This window comes from Meriones unguiculatus, chromosome 12 (assembly GCF_030254825.1).
Source record: "Meriones unguiculatus strain TT.TT164.6M chromosome 12, Bangor_MerUng_6.1, whole genome shotgun sequence".
NCBI lineage: Eukaryota > Metazoa > Chordata > Mammalia > Rodentia > Muridae > Meriones > Meriones unguiculatus.
In genome coordinates this window covers 65,693,489-65,707,450 of record NC_083360.1, presented here as the reverse complement: position 1 = coordinate 65,707,450, position 13,962 = coordinate 65,693,489, and the positions used below count along the sequence as shown (strand labels likewise).

General features: G+C 40.7%; 1 protein-coding gene across 6 annotated transcripts in view; it reads right to left on the bottom strand.

The window, feature by feature from the left end:
• Adamtsl1 (ADAMTS like 1) overlaps positions 1–13,962 on the bottom strand; it is a 904,412-nt gene that overhangs the window by 76,704 nt on the left and 813,746 nt on the right. The window lies entirely within an intron of this gene.

Sequence of the window (13,962 nt, the reverse complement as noted above, 5' to 3'; positions counted from 1 at the left end):
AATCATTGACAAGAGGATTATTATCTGAAAGAAATTACATGCCTTTCAATTCTAGGCAGTAATATAAACATCCATTGTTTTCATTAACCTGTAAACATGCATGCACACCATAGGCCATATTGTTCTCATCTATAGCAGTATTACAGGGGGCCTTCTCCAGAGACAATGTCCAGTATAATGAAGCAAAACTTGCCCTTCAAGGTTATGGAGAGACGATTCTAGAACAGCCATGTAATGCTTTAGATATTTTTGTCTATCCAAAAAGAATCACATGAGTTAAATTGTGGGCACCTATAATCAACTTCAAAACCCAATTCTAGTTTCTGTCCACTGATTTTCTCCTTCAAAATGGGTACCATTTCTAAGAACTACATGCTCTTACCACAGCAGGTTAATGATTAAGGATGGTGCCTTCAAGCTGATGGTTCAATGATTCAGCGAGGCTGACAAAATCTAGATATGGAAAATATATATTTGTAGAGGTAGGAATGTAGAGGTAGGAACATAGAAGAGTTAGAGAAACAGGGTAGGAACTAACAGATCCAGGGCCTGGGGCAGGCAGGTCTTAGGTAGACAGACCATTTATGCCTCAGAAAGGTATTTGTGACATTCCTGGACCATTCTTTCCACCTTGGTGTCTTTTGCATTTTCTTTTTTTTTAATGTTTAGTTTTTTTACAATTTATTCATTTTATATCCTGATTGTAGCTCCCTCCCTTATCTCCTCCTGGCTCCACCCTCTCTCCTTCTTTCCCCCCTCCTCTTCCCCTAGCCCACTGAAAGGGGACTATCTCCTCCCCTGCCATCTGCCCATAGCTTATCACATCTCTTCAGGACTGCCTTCATCCTCTTCCTCTGTGGGTTGGTAAGGCTGCCATGCCAGGGGGATGTGATCAAAGATCAGGCAACCTCTATTCATGATGGAAACAGCCCCTGTCCCCCTTACTTGGGAACCCCCATGGAGACTGAGCTTCCTATGGGCTATCTGAGCAGGGGGTCTAGGTTCTCTCCATGCATGAGCCTTGTTTGGTGCATCAGTCTCTGCAGGATCCCCCAGCTCAGAGTTTTTGGCTTTTTTTTTTTTTGTCTCTTTGTGGAGCTTCTGTTCCCTCTCAGTCCTTCTACCCCCCCCCTTTGTCCATAAGACTCCTTGCGCTCTGCCCAAAATTTGACTGTGAGCCTCTGCATCTGCTTTGATCCTCTGTTGGGTGGAGTCTTTCAGAGGTCCTTTGCATTTTCATAGTTTCCAAGAACTGGCCACTAGTGTTAACATTCATCCCTAGGAATCAAGCAGCCATGAGAGGGTCACTTGTTCAAGAAAGAGCGGGACTATTAAGGCTTGGCAGTTAACAGAACACCAGGAATCAGGTATCCTGCCCCAGCAACATTCTCCAACTGGATAATCACTCTTTTTTTCTTACTGTGTCCTTTGCAGGGTCTCTCTAGACTCAATGGCTTTGCAGTTCAGCACTACCTCTGGCCATCTCTCATTTTTTTCTATGGTGAATGACTAGTCTGGCAAAGACTGTGTCTCTTTAACTCTTTTTCTGATTATGGACCTATTTATTGTATTGCTATTTTTTACCTCTGTCAGAGGGAAGGCAAGGACTATCTCCCAATCCAGCTACGTATGGGCAGTTGTGTTTAAAAAAAAAAATGGAGAAGAAAATAGAACATCTTAGCCAAATGTAAGTTTTACAGTAATTTCCACTTACTTTAGTACTCTTCTAGACCATCACTATGTTACTGGGGACAGTCACGCTTTTAGAGCAATGGGCAGAGCTGAAATTGCATGGGTAATGACAGGAGAGAAAGAGGAGATTGTAATGTAACTCACCCACTCATTCACTCACACGTTCATTCATTTTTGGATATTTTTTCTCTAAGTCAGACAGTTACATGCCAGTGTATTTCAGAGAAGCTAATAAGAGAAAGATGGCTATGTAAGTTTTTATCTTTGATAGCAGCATCACTGTTTCCTAAAGGGATCTTATCAGATACAGCATAATGCAACAGCACTGCTAAGTCTCTTCAGGTGTTCAAGATTTAAAAGGTGTTTTAGATTTAAAATTGCAAAAAAAAAAAAAAAATAGTAAAATTGACCCATGATTTAAATCTTTATGATATCCCAGGAATATGCACACTTCCACACAATTGTTTTATAAGAATAGCGAAAGCAGACGGCATCAATTTAAATAGAACATAGTAGATCATATTCCGTTTCATCACACTGAGCAGGCAGGGGTTAAAGTTCACTAAATGCTCAAATCCATTAGCCTGCTCGCCTCCTTCCAACAAGCAGCCTTTCTCCTTTTCTTACAGGAAGGATTCCTCAGTACTTGGAGCAGGAGGCTGTATGATTGTTCTTTTGACCTTATTTTGGTCTTGCCAGGATCTAAGTACTGGTCCCTGGCAAACTGACTTCCTACTTTGCAGTCTATCAGCTACCAAAATGTAGATTCAATATGTTTCCTACTTAGCAGACAGACTACTATTCTAATGAATAATGCAGAGAACTTTCAAACCATTGTTTGGTAGTTATTTCACTTCTCAGTATCTCCTGTTAGTAATCAGGTAATTTGTAATGTTTGATTCCTGTGATTGTGTATGTGTGTGTGTTGGGTGTGAGGAAATAGAAGGGTCACATGACACTGGATCACAGATCTCTGAGTTCATTAGATTTCCATGTTCAGGTTTCTTTTCCACAGAACTATTATTTTATCTGATCTATACACACAAGTACAGACCTCACCCATACTGAGCCTGAACTTCTGTTTTTTTTTTTTTTAAAGGTAAAGTTTACCTTTCATAACTACATCAGTTCTTCTGAACGCCAACACAGCTAAAAAAGCCATAATGCCTAACCCCAAGCATGAGTCTAACTTTCTGGAAAAGAATTCCTCTATAGACAGAGGCAGTGTAAAGAAGGGAGGAGGTTCATTACTCTCGGCACAAACTCACCTTTTGCTCAGAAGATGGGAAGGAACACATAGTGACCATGACATTCAAAACTTGTTTATGCTTTTATCCCATAAACGGAATACAAGAAAAATAAGCTAAATATTTGTCTTTATAAAGGATTTAAATGTTATCTTAATAAAACAAAACCACATTGGCTACTGTATACATATAAAGTACTTGCATTCATAAAACTTTAGGTGAAGGGTACACAGTTATTTGCGGGTAGAGCCAGGATTTGAAATAGGCTTTCTTGTTTAATTCAACGTTTTCCTTCCTCCATTCTGTAATATATTCAGGACACATTGTTTCATCTTGTTTCTTGTAGCTAGAAAGCTGTTCATAAGTGGATTTTAGGTACATTGGTATATACAGAAATTTTATCCTTCCTCCTAACAATCTGTTGAGGCCAATATCCTTTTAGGGCAAGGGGAGAATTTGATTCCTGTAATTGTTATAATCTAGCTATGGAATTGGCAAATTGGGATTGGGAGGCTGCCGCTAGGGGGAGCAGGAGTTTGGGAGAGAGTTTTGGAGGGCTCTTGAGGAAGAAAGGGCTAGCTGTGGAAAATGGGGTTTGCTTCTCCCTAGCCTGGCAACTATGGAGAAAAACTCCTGGGGGGACTTTCTTCATTTTAGGCATCTACTCCATTAATTTAACTTAATTTGTTAGTAGATGATTTCTGTCAGCTTGCGATTAAGTTTTAGGTTTGATAGGTCTGTTTTGAATGGTTAGGCATAGGAACAGCGGGTTGTTTTCCAAGTGAAACCAGAAAGATTTTGGGGGGGCTGAATTTGAATTTAGGAAACCAGAAGGTGAGGGGACACAGAATGGGCACAATTAAAGCCTACGAAATGAACGCTAGCATGGTCATGCATGGTATGGAGGACTCCATCTAGACCCTCATGTACACCTCATTTCCCTTTTGAGTGGCTGGGATGAACTGCATTAATTCTTTGACTGTACTTTTGATCAGAAAGGACACATTTGGTTTTCTGAGACCTTTACATACACTTCTTCCATACCTTACTTTCAGATGGTTCCTTTGTTTCTTGGGCATTAGCTTGGGATAGAAGAGAAATCCTTCCACATCCTGTCTGATCTTCCAAATTATCCCCAACCCTGAACTAATCCAATTCTATTCTGCTAAGGTTCCACAGTCCGAAGGAATTCTTTCTTCACATGATCCCCCCAATTGTCCTACAAAGATCTTTTCAATCTATAGTGTACCTTTTTAATTTTTTTTTTCAGCTAGACTATAAATTATTAGCTCAAGGGTGAGGACTCTCTTATAGTTTCTTATTTCATGTTCATCTGAGTGTTATAATGTTGAATAAATTCTTGTTTAAGGTACCATCAAAGCAACTTGGCTGAAGGTGATCAAAACCACACTGAACCACATTGGATAGTACACTATTTGGGACTCTATGAACTGGGTTACGAGTCAGCTCTATCACGATTAGTTCTGTGGGTTTGGACAAGTCATTCTTTTAGCTTCTTAATGATAGCCTCCTCTGTAAATGAGAATTACAGCATCTACCTGGCATGTTGATCCCATATGCATTCCTGCATTTGAGGCACACAGGAAAGGCTGGGTACATGATATACCACAGAATTATAGCTATTTTTTTGTTACTGCTACTATCATCATCATAATTACTGGTTCTCCTTCATGCCTGGACCCACATATTCTGGATGCTGCACAGCAATGCTTTGATGATATTTAGTGTCTTCTATAGCCTAGGTCTGTCTGGATTTGTATTCCTCCTGCCTCTGCCTTCCCAGTGCAGGATGACAAGACTATGCTGTCGTATTCATCCTGGGGAGTGGTTTTGAGATGAGTGAATGGAAAGACAAGGAGCTTTAAGGCAATAGCATAAACACTGCACACAGAGGAGAGAGCAAGGGCTGAGTGTATAAGAAGCCAGGTAGAGGAGAAGAAAAGAGGCCAAGAGCCACACGGAGCACCGCATTGGCCACAAATGCCTCAGTTCTTGCCCTAAGACAGGAATCTCAGATTGAGGACGACTAGGTATTCCATAACCATTTTAGCACTGTTAAGCAATAAGTGAACAATTCAACAAAAAACAGCCAGAATCCTGCAATTTTAGAAAAGTATAAAACAACCAATTCAAAAGAATGAGCTCAAAAGCAGTGAATTTAGGAGCAAACAGGCAATCTTAAGAGCATGTACAAAGAACTTAAAAGTCCTGTGTAGAGTGAGGGATGGGTCTTTTCCTTATCTAGATGAACATTTAGATGTTATCTAGATGAACATTTCTTTTCCTGCTCACAGATTCTTGAGATTAGGGTAAAATGTACCATAGGGTAAAACGAGAACTAATGTTAATTGCACAGGTATACACATTTTAAATCATTTTATTTTCTCACCATGTTACTGGCTTGGTTTTATTTTCCTATTTCTGAGAGGAGGCAAAAGCTTAGACATAAGCAATTTGTTCAGGTATTGCATGATGGATGAGGAATTACTTTTGACCTTTAAAACACTTGAACAAATGCTGTCATCTACTGAGGTCAACTAGGAAGGTTTGAGGACTGCCTTTATTTTTGGTAGGTGGCAACTTCTGCCCAAGGTGGTAGTTATTTAGAGAGACGGACAATATGATGATTCAAGCCTCATTTTAGGAAGTTTGAAGCAGGAAGCGAAAAGACTGTTGTAAGACCACCTCCTTTGCGTGTGAGAATTCTTTTGTGAAACCAAATATCATAGTAGCCCAGAAGCTTGCAGTGGAGTTTTATTTTATGAAGATATTTCGGGGGAACTGACTAAGGTTTGTGAAGAGTTTCCTATCACCACTTGGCCAAAACAACTTTTCAGCCTTCAATGTTTTTTTCATGCAATTGCCAGTGAGAAGTTATTTAATGCTGAAGCTTTCCAATTGTTCAAATTGAAGCACAGAAAATATTTTTGGAATGGGAAAGGCCACCTGACCACACATTCTTACCCCTTCCTTATGTTTCCTGCCAAAGATTTTGCCTTTTTTTCTCTTAGAAATTCATAGGATCTTGAATTTGCTAATGTGGATCAAGTTTTATCAGCATGCTTGGTAATTCATTTCAAACTATAAGCTCTACATGAAATGTGTCTAACTGAATTTCCTGCCTGGGGGGTGGGGGCATCTTCAAACTCCAGCCGGAATATGCTTTTGTAAGTAAAGTCCACTGCACAGTGTGGGCACTGTCTTTAACTGTGCTCTGGCTATGAGGGCAGAACTGAGCAGCTGACACAGCTCATACCCCAAATGTTTACTGTTTGGCCCTTTGCAAGGAAAGTTTGCTGACTTTCAACATGCATTTTCAATTTTGATGTGTCTCAGTGACTTCCTCATTCATCAAAACAATACCCCACAGTTTTCAGAATCCTGCCATTCACCAAGGACTGCCCTTGTAGCAAGAATAAGTTAAACACAAGCGGGACCTGAAGACGCCCTCTCCGTAGCCACTGGCGGAAGACCTGGAGCTGACTCTATGCCTCGCTTGTGCTTGTGGGTGTCCCCTGGCGTGCTCTGCCTGCCCAAGTCATGAGCATCATTTCTGTGACCTCCACACTCTCCCTCAGTGCTTTGCTTTTGCTGAAGCATAAGTATTTATTGGGATGGTTCCTCCTTCTCTGGCTTTCTATTCTTACACTTTTCAACTGGGAAAAACATTTGTCATCTCCATTTCCTTTAGTTCTGTAAGGGAAATAAGCCAAACCAAATTGAAACTGGTTTATTTCCCCCCTCCCATCTTCCCTGCCTCCAGTTTTTATATTATCTACAAACTTGGAAAGTAGATTTCATGGACTTATGACTTTTACATATAGCATTATTCACAACTGTGGTTCTGAAATTGACCTTGGAGGGTTTTTTTTTTTTCTTTTTTCATCTCACTCTCTCTTCAATTCTGAGAAGTTTCCATCTGTGGATTCTCTGTGTTGCCCAAGTTAAAGCTTTCCAAATACTCCTTAATTCATCTCCTGTTCAACACTACTTTGGAACATTGTCCAAAGTGTTCTGGCCAGAACACCACTGAGAGCCTTACAGATTTCTCTCTTTTGCTAGATCAGGAATGATAGTGGAGAATGTCAGCAGGATGTGAGCGTGCTCTTGTAGTGCCTCTCCATCACACTGTGCGTTATTAGACTCCTTTCTGTCAAAACCCCTGCAACAGCTGCCCATTTACTTCTCACATTAAGAGGGAAACTTCTCTTCTTTTTACAGGAGAGTGTGGGTAAGGCAGGGACCCACAGCTTGTCAACACGCAAAGATAAGAGACTGTGGAGTGCTCAGCTCTAAATGGTACAGTTATAGCACCCCTAGCTCCATAGCTCGGGGATCATATCAGCAGAGGGGGTGGAAAGATTCTGTGAGCCGGTGGCAGTGAGACAGTATTTGTTGGACATGACAGAAGTATTGCCCACATGAATTCAAAGCAGCGGTGACTTCACACAGTAGATCCACACAAGATCAGGACAGCTAAACTCTCAGCACAATAGAGGAAGAGGCCCACGAAGTTCTGGCACTGGCTATAGAGCTATTTGGCAATTGATGGCTTCCTAGAAAGGGAGAATCAGTTTTCTTCAGGTATGTGGCTCCAGAGCAACCCATGCTCTAGGACACAGTCCTGCACACACACACAAAGTGACTCCCTGGGTTCATAAAGTTGGGAAGAAGAATGGTGGGGAATAGGGGAGAATTTGATAGGGAAAGGGGTGGATTTGATCAAAACTTACTATATGCATGTATGAAATTCTCATAAAATAAAATATCTCAGTAAATAAAAAGGAGTGAAGCTTCTTACTTTGTGATGTGCCAGAAGATCACGTGAGACAATGGCTGAAGGTCTAAGTGACAACGATTATGGATTCTGAGCATCCATCACGTATTTGGAGTGTTACAAACATTTTTTTTTTGGTTCTCTACCGCTATGGTTTGGGTAAATATCCTCCATGGTCCATATGCTAAAAGTTGGTCTCTATTCTGGGGCAATGTTGGGACATAGTGGAATCTTTATGAGGTGGAGCCTGGTGTAAGAAATTAGGTCACCCAGACTATGTGGCCTGCTTTCTGATCACTTCCCCCTGACGTGACTTCCCTACCAGGCCACAGGGGAGGAAGATGAACTCAGTCCTCATGTGAATAGATGAGCTGGGGTGTCTGGGTAGGGAGCACCCATATTCTGAAGAATAGGGGAAGCGGTATGCAGGAAGAAGGGTGGGACTGGGAAGAGAGGAGGGAGGAGTCTATGTCTGAGATGTAAATTGAATTAATTAATAAAAAAAACAGAAAAAAAAGAAATTAGGTCACAGCAAAGTGTACTTGAAGATCTATTGAGATTAGAATTCTCCGCTCTTTGTTTTTTGGCTGCCATGAGTGAACTATTTCTCTGTCATGTGCTTCTGTCATGATATACACAGGCCCAAAGCAACAGGAACAAGGGACAGATGCTGAGATTCGGAGACCATGAGTCAAAATAAACCTTTGCTGTTTTTAGGTTGTCCACCTGAGGTTTTTGTCAGTGATTAAAGGCTAACACATCTATACCCTTGCTGCTCAGAAAGATAAGATGGAAGTTAATGTCTGGTTTTACTGATATCATTTTAATTGAACTAGCAAGAAAATCAAGGTTTTAAAGGGTTACAGTTGACTTATTAAGTGGCAAAACTGGAATTTGTGTACAAGTTGCTCTGATTCCACTCAGACTGCTTTTTACTGCCTTCTGTAAATGGATCTGAAGAAAGTGAGAGAATAGAGTAGACAGAATGAAAAGAAAGGAATGGGTACAGGCTTGAGGTGTAAAAGGGGAAAAAAATGCCCAAGCATTCCCTTTCTCCAGTTCACTGTGTAGGTAGATTAGGACCTAAGAACTGTCTCCCACCCCTAAGAACAAAGGATTTTCTCCAGTATCTAGTTTCCTCACCTTCACCTGAAGTTCTTTTGAAAATTCTGTTATTTTAGGGGTAGTCCTGCTTGGATGCTTCAAGACCTTTATTTATTTAACTACAAGTAGTATTGCTACTGGCTCACTTTTAGTATAAGAATATTAAAACCAAAATAATCCTGAGGCTATGGTTTGGTCAGTAAAATTTAGATATTTTTTGATGGCAAAGATCAAACTTTATCTGAATTTGGTTAAGTCTATCACCGGAGCCAATTTTGCAGAATGTGGCCATTCCTTTCTACAAGGAAGTCAGCATGGTCATTCTAAGGACTGCTTCTAGTCACATTCAGATTGAGGAAGACTGAACTGTTTGCATATACTACATAATTTCTTGCTGTCACATAGGATGAAGGGCCATAGGAGAGGTTCTTCAGCTAGAGGTGTGCCATATGCTACACCCTACTAAAAAACAATACAGGCGAATTTCAACTCAACATGTGATGATTTATAAAGAATACTTAAACAATAAATAATTTAGCTTCTTCTTGCTTATGGTGTTGGCCTCTGAATATGTACATGCAACTTTGTAGACATACAAAGGGTGGCACTTGGATATAACAATTGTACCGCTGGCTGAGGACCGAGTGTGTGCCCAACTGTGCATATTAGTAGCTGGCTTCGTATAGGTGAAGGCAAAGCTACATCTGTAAGAAAAAGTTACCTCTAAGACAGACGGTGAAATATGAAAGTCTTACAATTTGGAAGCCAGCTGGCTGGAACACTGAGTAATAATTTGCATCAGGTTTAGTTGGCTCCAATGGCTTCCTTAAAAACAATGGCAAGCCCACATATTTAACCAAGCAAAATTCAATAAAGACAAATGTAAGTCAGAAGAGAATTCAGATTGCTTTGGCTTTGAGCTCCAAGTCTGTTCCATATTGTGGGATTTTGAACAAGCCTGTGTGACATCCCTTTACTACAATTTCAACATCTGTGAAGCTGGGATAGTAATGTTAAAGGGTTACTGTGAGGATTAACGGGGGCCTGAAACTCAATGGAAGAGCTCTAAATATTAGCTGTGATGATACCAACCATAAAGATTTCTCCATGGGTCTAGATGTCATGGAAGACAGGATGTCAGAAGGTATCTGCTCCCCATTTTATTTGATTATATTAGCACTTTCAAGTCATGTGTCCTGTGCCACAGAACCTGAAGACTCTCTGAAATGTCTCCAGGAGCAAACATGTGAGCAATGTGGCACTTTACATTGTTTCTCAACCTGTGGGTCATGACCCCTTCTGAGCCACATATTAGTTATTTACATTAGGATTCATAGCAGTAGCAAAATTACAGCTCTGAAGTAGCAACGAAATAATTTTATGGTTGGGGGTCACCACCACATGAGAAACTGTATTAAAGGGCCGTAGCATTAGAAAGATTGAGAACCACTGTTTGGGAGTAGATGTCATTCTCCAGCTCTGCCTATTTGGAACAAAAGCCACAGAGACCATGGCTTCCTGGCAATTAGGAACCTCCCTACTACACACTGGCATCCACTAAGATTCCTCTGTTCCTTAACTTCACCTTTGTGTGCAACAGGTTCTTAGAAATCTGGAGCAAATAAGGCAGATTTTAAACATCTTCCCTTGAGGAAGATCAACGCAATTCAGAAGGTAAGTTCAAAAAGTAGAGAGCTAATTCTGATGGACAATGGCATTGGGGGAGAAGGACTTCAGACTTGGGTACACGGGGGTCCTATATCTGATATAGCCTTTGGTGTAGGCTTCTTCTGAAGAAGAGCAGGAATTAGTCAGCCACAGTGGTAGGAAGGCCCCATGCAAATTCATAAGCTGCAGGTAACTGATTTTTGCTCAAGGGCAGGGTTCAGTGCCATGAGGTGGGATCTGGTGAGAGATGAGGCTGGAGGGATGGGCAGATGTTAGAGATAAAAGGTGCAGTGCATTGTGCAATGGTGACTGGAACTTATCCTCAAGTGATGACAAGCTGCTGAAGGAGTTTTAATCTCAGAACAGCACAGGCAGGTTTGCCAGAGAGATTCTCAGAAGCAGCACGCTGAATAAATATGGAGCAATAGGTAAACATCTAAGACTTCAAGGACAACAACTGTGATACACACACACACACACACACATATATCAGATAATACATATGTATATACAATATACATTACATATATAATATATATCACATATATAGTACATATTTATATTCCAACTTCTGTTTGTTTTGAATAACCCCATTTAAATGTACAAACCATTCTCTCTCTCTCTCTCTCTCTCTCTCTCTCTCTATATATATATATATATATATATATAACCTGTGTTTTATATATATATAAAACCTGTGTTCAAACCCCAGCTCTCCCAATACTAAGAATGAAATCTTGTGTAACTTAACATCCCGGGCTCAACTTGATTAGCTCTTTTAATAAGCCTCATTCTGCTCATGTGTTGTGGTTTGTGTACTTGTGTGAAGGTGCGCATGCTGTGCATACTCATGCAGGTCACAGAAGGACCGTCTAGTTTTTCAAAGCTTAGGAGGTAGAAGTATCCTGGCTGTTGGAATTTCATACCAACTGAGTCCTGAGCTGGCATGCTCATTTCTGGAAAGCAGCCTTATGTCCTATGTCTTATGTATCATCTCACCACCTAGGGCCTATCATTTGACTGCCCGGCAGGTACTGATGGCGTTCACATGATTGTAGCAATGAACCCCCTACCCAGCTCCTAGCTCCCGCTCCCACTTTGCTACAATTCCTATGCCACAGCATACATACTTTGCACTAGGCTGTAAAATTGGGAATGAGACTGTGTCCCTTGCTTACTTGCCTCCTATTCTCCCCAATGTTACCCCGATCCCTAGAGAGAAAAGCCCCCCCCTTGGGACTCCATTCTTTACTGCAGCCAAAGGAATCTCTTTCGGGGTTCTACAAGACAGCAAACTCATTTTCTTTTCCTTAGAGGTTTCGTATAACTTTCTTTCGCCCAGAAAGCCTTTTTCTGTTGGTAACACATTCTGAGCACTCGCCATCATTTGAATTCTGGCTTACGGGACATCACCCCAGAGTGTCACCAAGGCTTTTTCTATCAAATATTTGTCGTATTTTTTTGTACCCATACACTTATTACTTATTATTTTTTGCTTAATTTTTTTGTGTTTAGCTTCTTTCCCTTCCCTCTTCTCCCTGTCTGTTTCTTTACATTATTCACTGTCTTTTTGGTGTCAATTACCATCTAAGCACTTGAATTACAGTAGTAAAGAAAGGCTGTGCCATCATGGATTGATAATTAACAAATGAATATATGATGTATCAAATATCATAAAATCCTATAAGTCAAATATCAGAATTCAAGAGGCAGAGAAGAATTGGGGATTGGAGACCTGCTTTAGATGTCATGATCAGGAAGGCTCTCTCTGATATGTACTATTGGAATACAATCACAAGTGCATGGACTCTTGTTCCAGTCAGCACAGTTATCCCCAGCGCGTTGATACATATGAAGAGTTGGATGTATTGCTCTGTTAGCCTGATAAATATTGCCCGTATCCCTTTGCTTTCCTAAACAGATCATGAGTTTCATCAATGGGAAATGAGTCTTCTTTCCACTCTCCTCAGTATCTCACACAGGAAATCGGAAAACGAGGAACACAGTGAACCAGGCTGCCACAGTACACACTCAGGCCACCTTGGAAACTACCGCCTGAGAAGTTGACATGTGCTTCTAAGAATCATGTGAATCATGTGAATTCACTTCATGGAGTAAATTTTACATGTAACACCGGGTTAAGAGTATCTGAATTTTTATTCATTCTTTGGTAAAACTAATTTCTCTCATGTCAAGTTTTGGCTCTTTTTCTGGATTGACTTATTCTTGATCGTCCAGGATATTTATTATATACTTTAATATTTTGGAAAGTCTAACAGAGCAACTAGCAGCTGGATCTTGCAGACCCCTAGGAAGGTGGATTTGGGCACTAAGCAAAAACAGACTAACTGAACTAACGCTAGCACTGGACATTTCAGCACATCTCTTTCTGAAATTGAATGAGCATTTCTGAACTATGACGACAAAGTGATGAAGACAAGTAATGACACCCAACATCAAAGGGGTCACAAAAAGTTCACAGCAAAGTGTTCCCCATGATGGTCCCATGACTCATGCATGCTCTAAGAAGATATATTTATTCTCCTTTCTCAACTAGAACTTGGCACACCAAATAGAAAGCCAAGTTACAGCCATATTTGTTAGTGGCTAGCAGAATAAATTGCAAACACCATAACGTCAAACATCGGAAACAGAGCCTCAGGTTTTTTCTCGATTGCATGCAATTAATTGACAAGGCAAGTATTTTCAAGGCTAGATCTAGGGAAGAAAATCTTCACGGTGGCAAAAACTGCATCAAAGTGTGCATATATACATGCAGGCAAACGCTGATACATATAAAAATATGTAAATAAAAATGCACCTTGTCTGTCCACAGCCTCTGGTGCATTTCTCTCAATGCTACCATGTCTCAATCACTGTCCTGGGTGACTGACTCCAAGCCTTACTCTCTGTTGGCGAAGGTCCAGCTTTCAGATCCTTAGCACCTGCCTACCATGTTAAGTCTTCCGACAAGATTCCACTAATCCTCCTGCATCTTAAAGCTGCTGAAGCTAGACTCTCAACACCCAGTAAGGCAGAGTTTGCCAAGTGCCTGTTCAGAAATTCTTATTGTTTCTCAAAGTACTAAGCCTCTCCATCTCTCCCTTTCCCCCTCCCTCCTTTCCTCTCTCTCTCTCTCTCTCTCTCTCTCTTTCTTTCTCTTGTTCTCTCTGTGTGTGATCAGAGAAGTATTCAGGAAGCATTGTACATGACATTGTCTTCTTTGAAAGTGAGAACACACAATGAGATGCTTACAAAAGTTAAGAAAAGTGAAAACCCCCAAATAATTTCCAGTTGGGGAATTGTAAAGCACATTCAGGAACAGTAATCAGCTGTTAAAAGGGTGATATGGATCTCTACACACCATTGTAAACACATGAAATAAAAAGATAGTCAAAAGTTCTCGGCATGACTAACATCCCATTAAAAACCCAAATCCTAAGTGTGTATGGC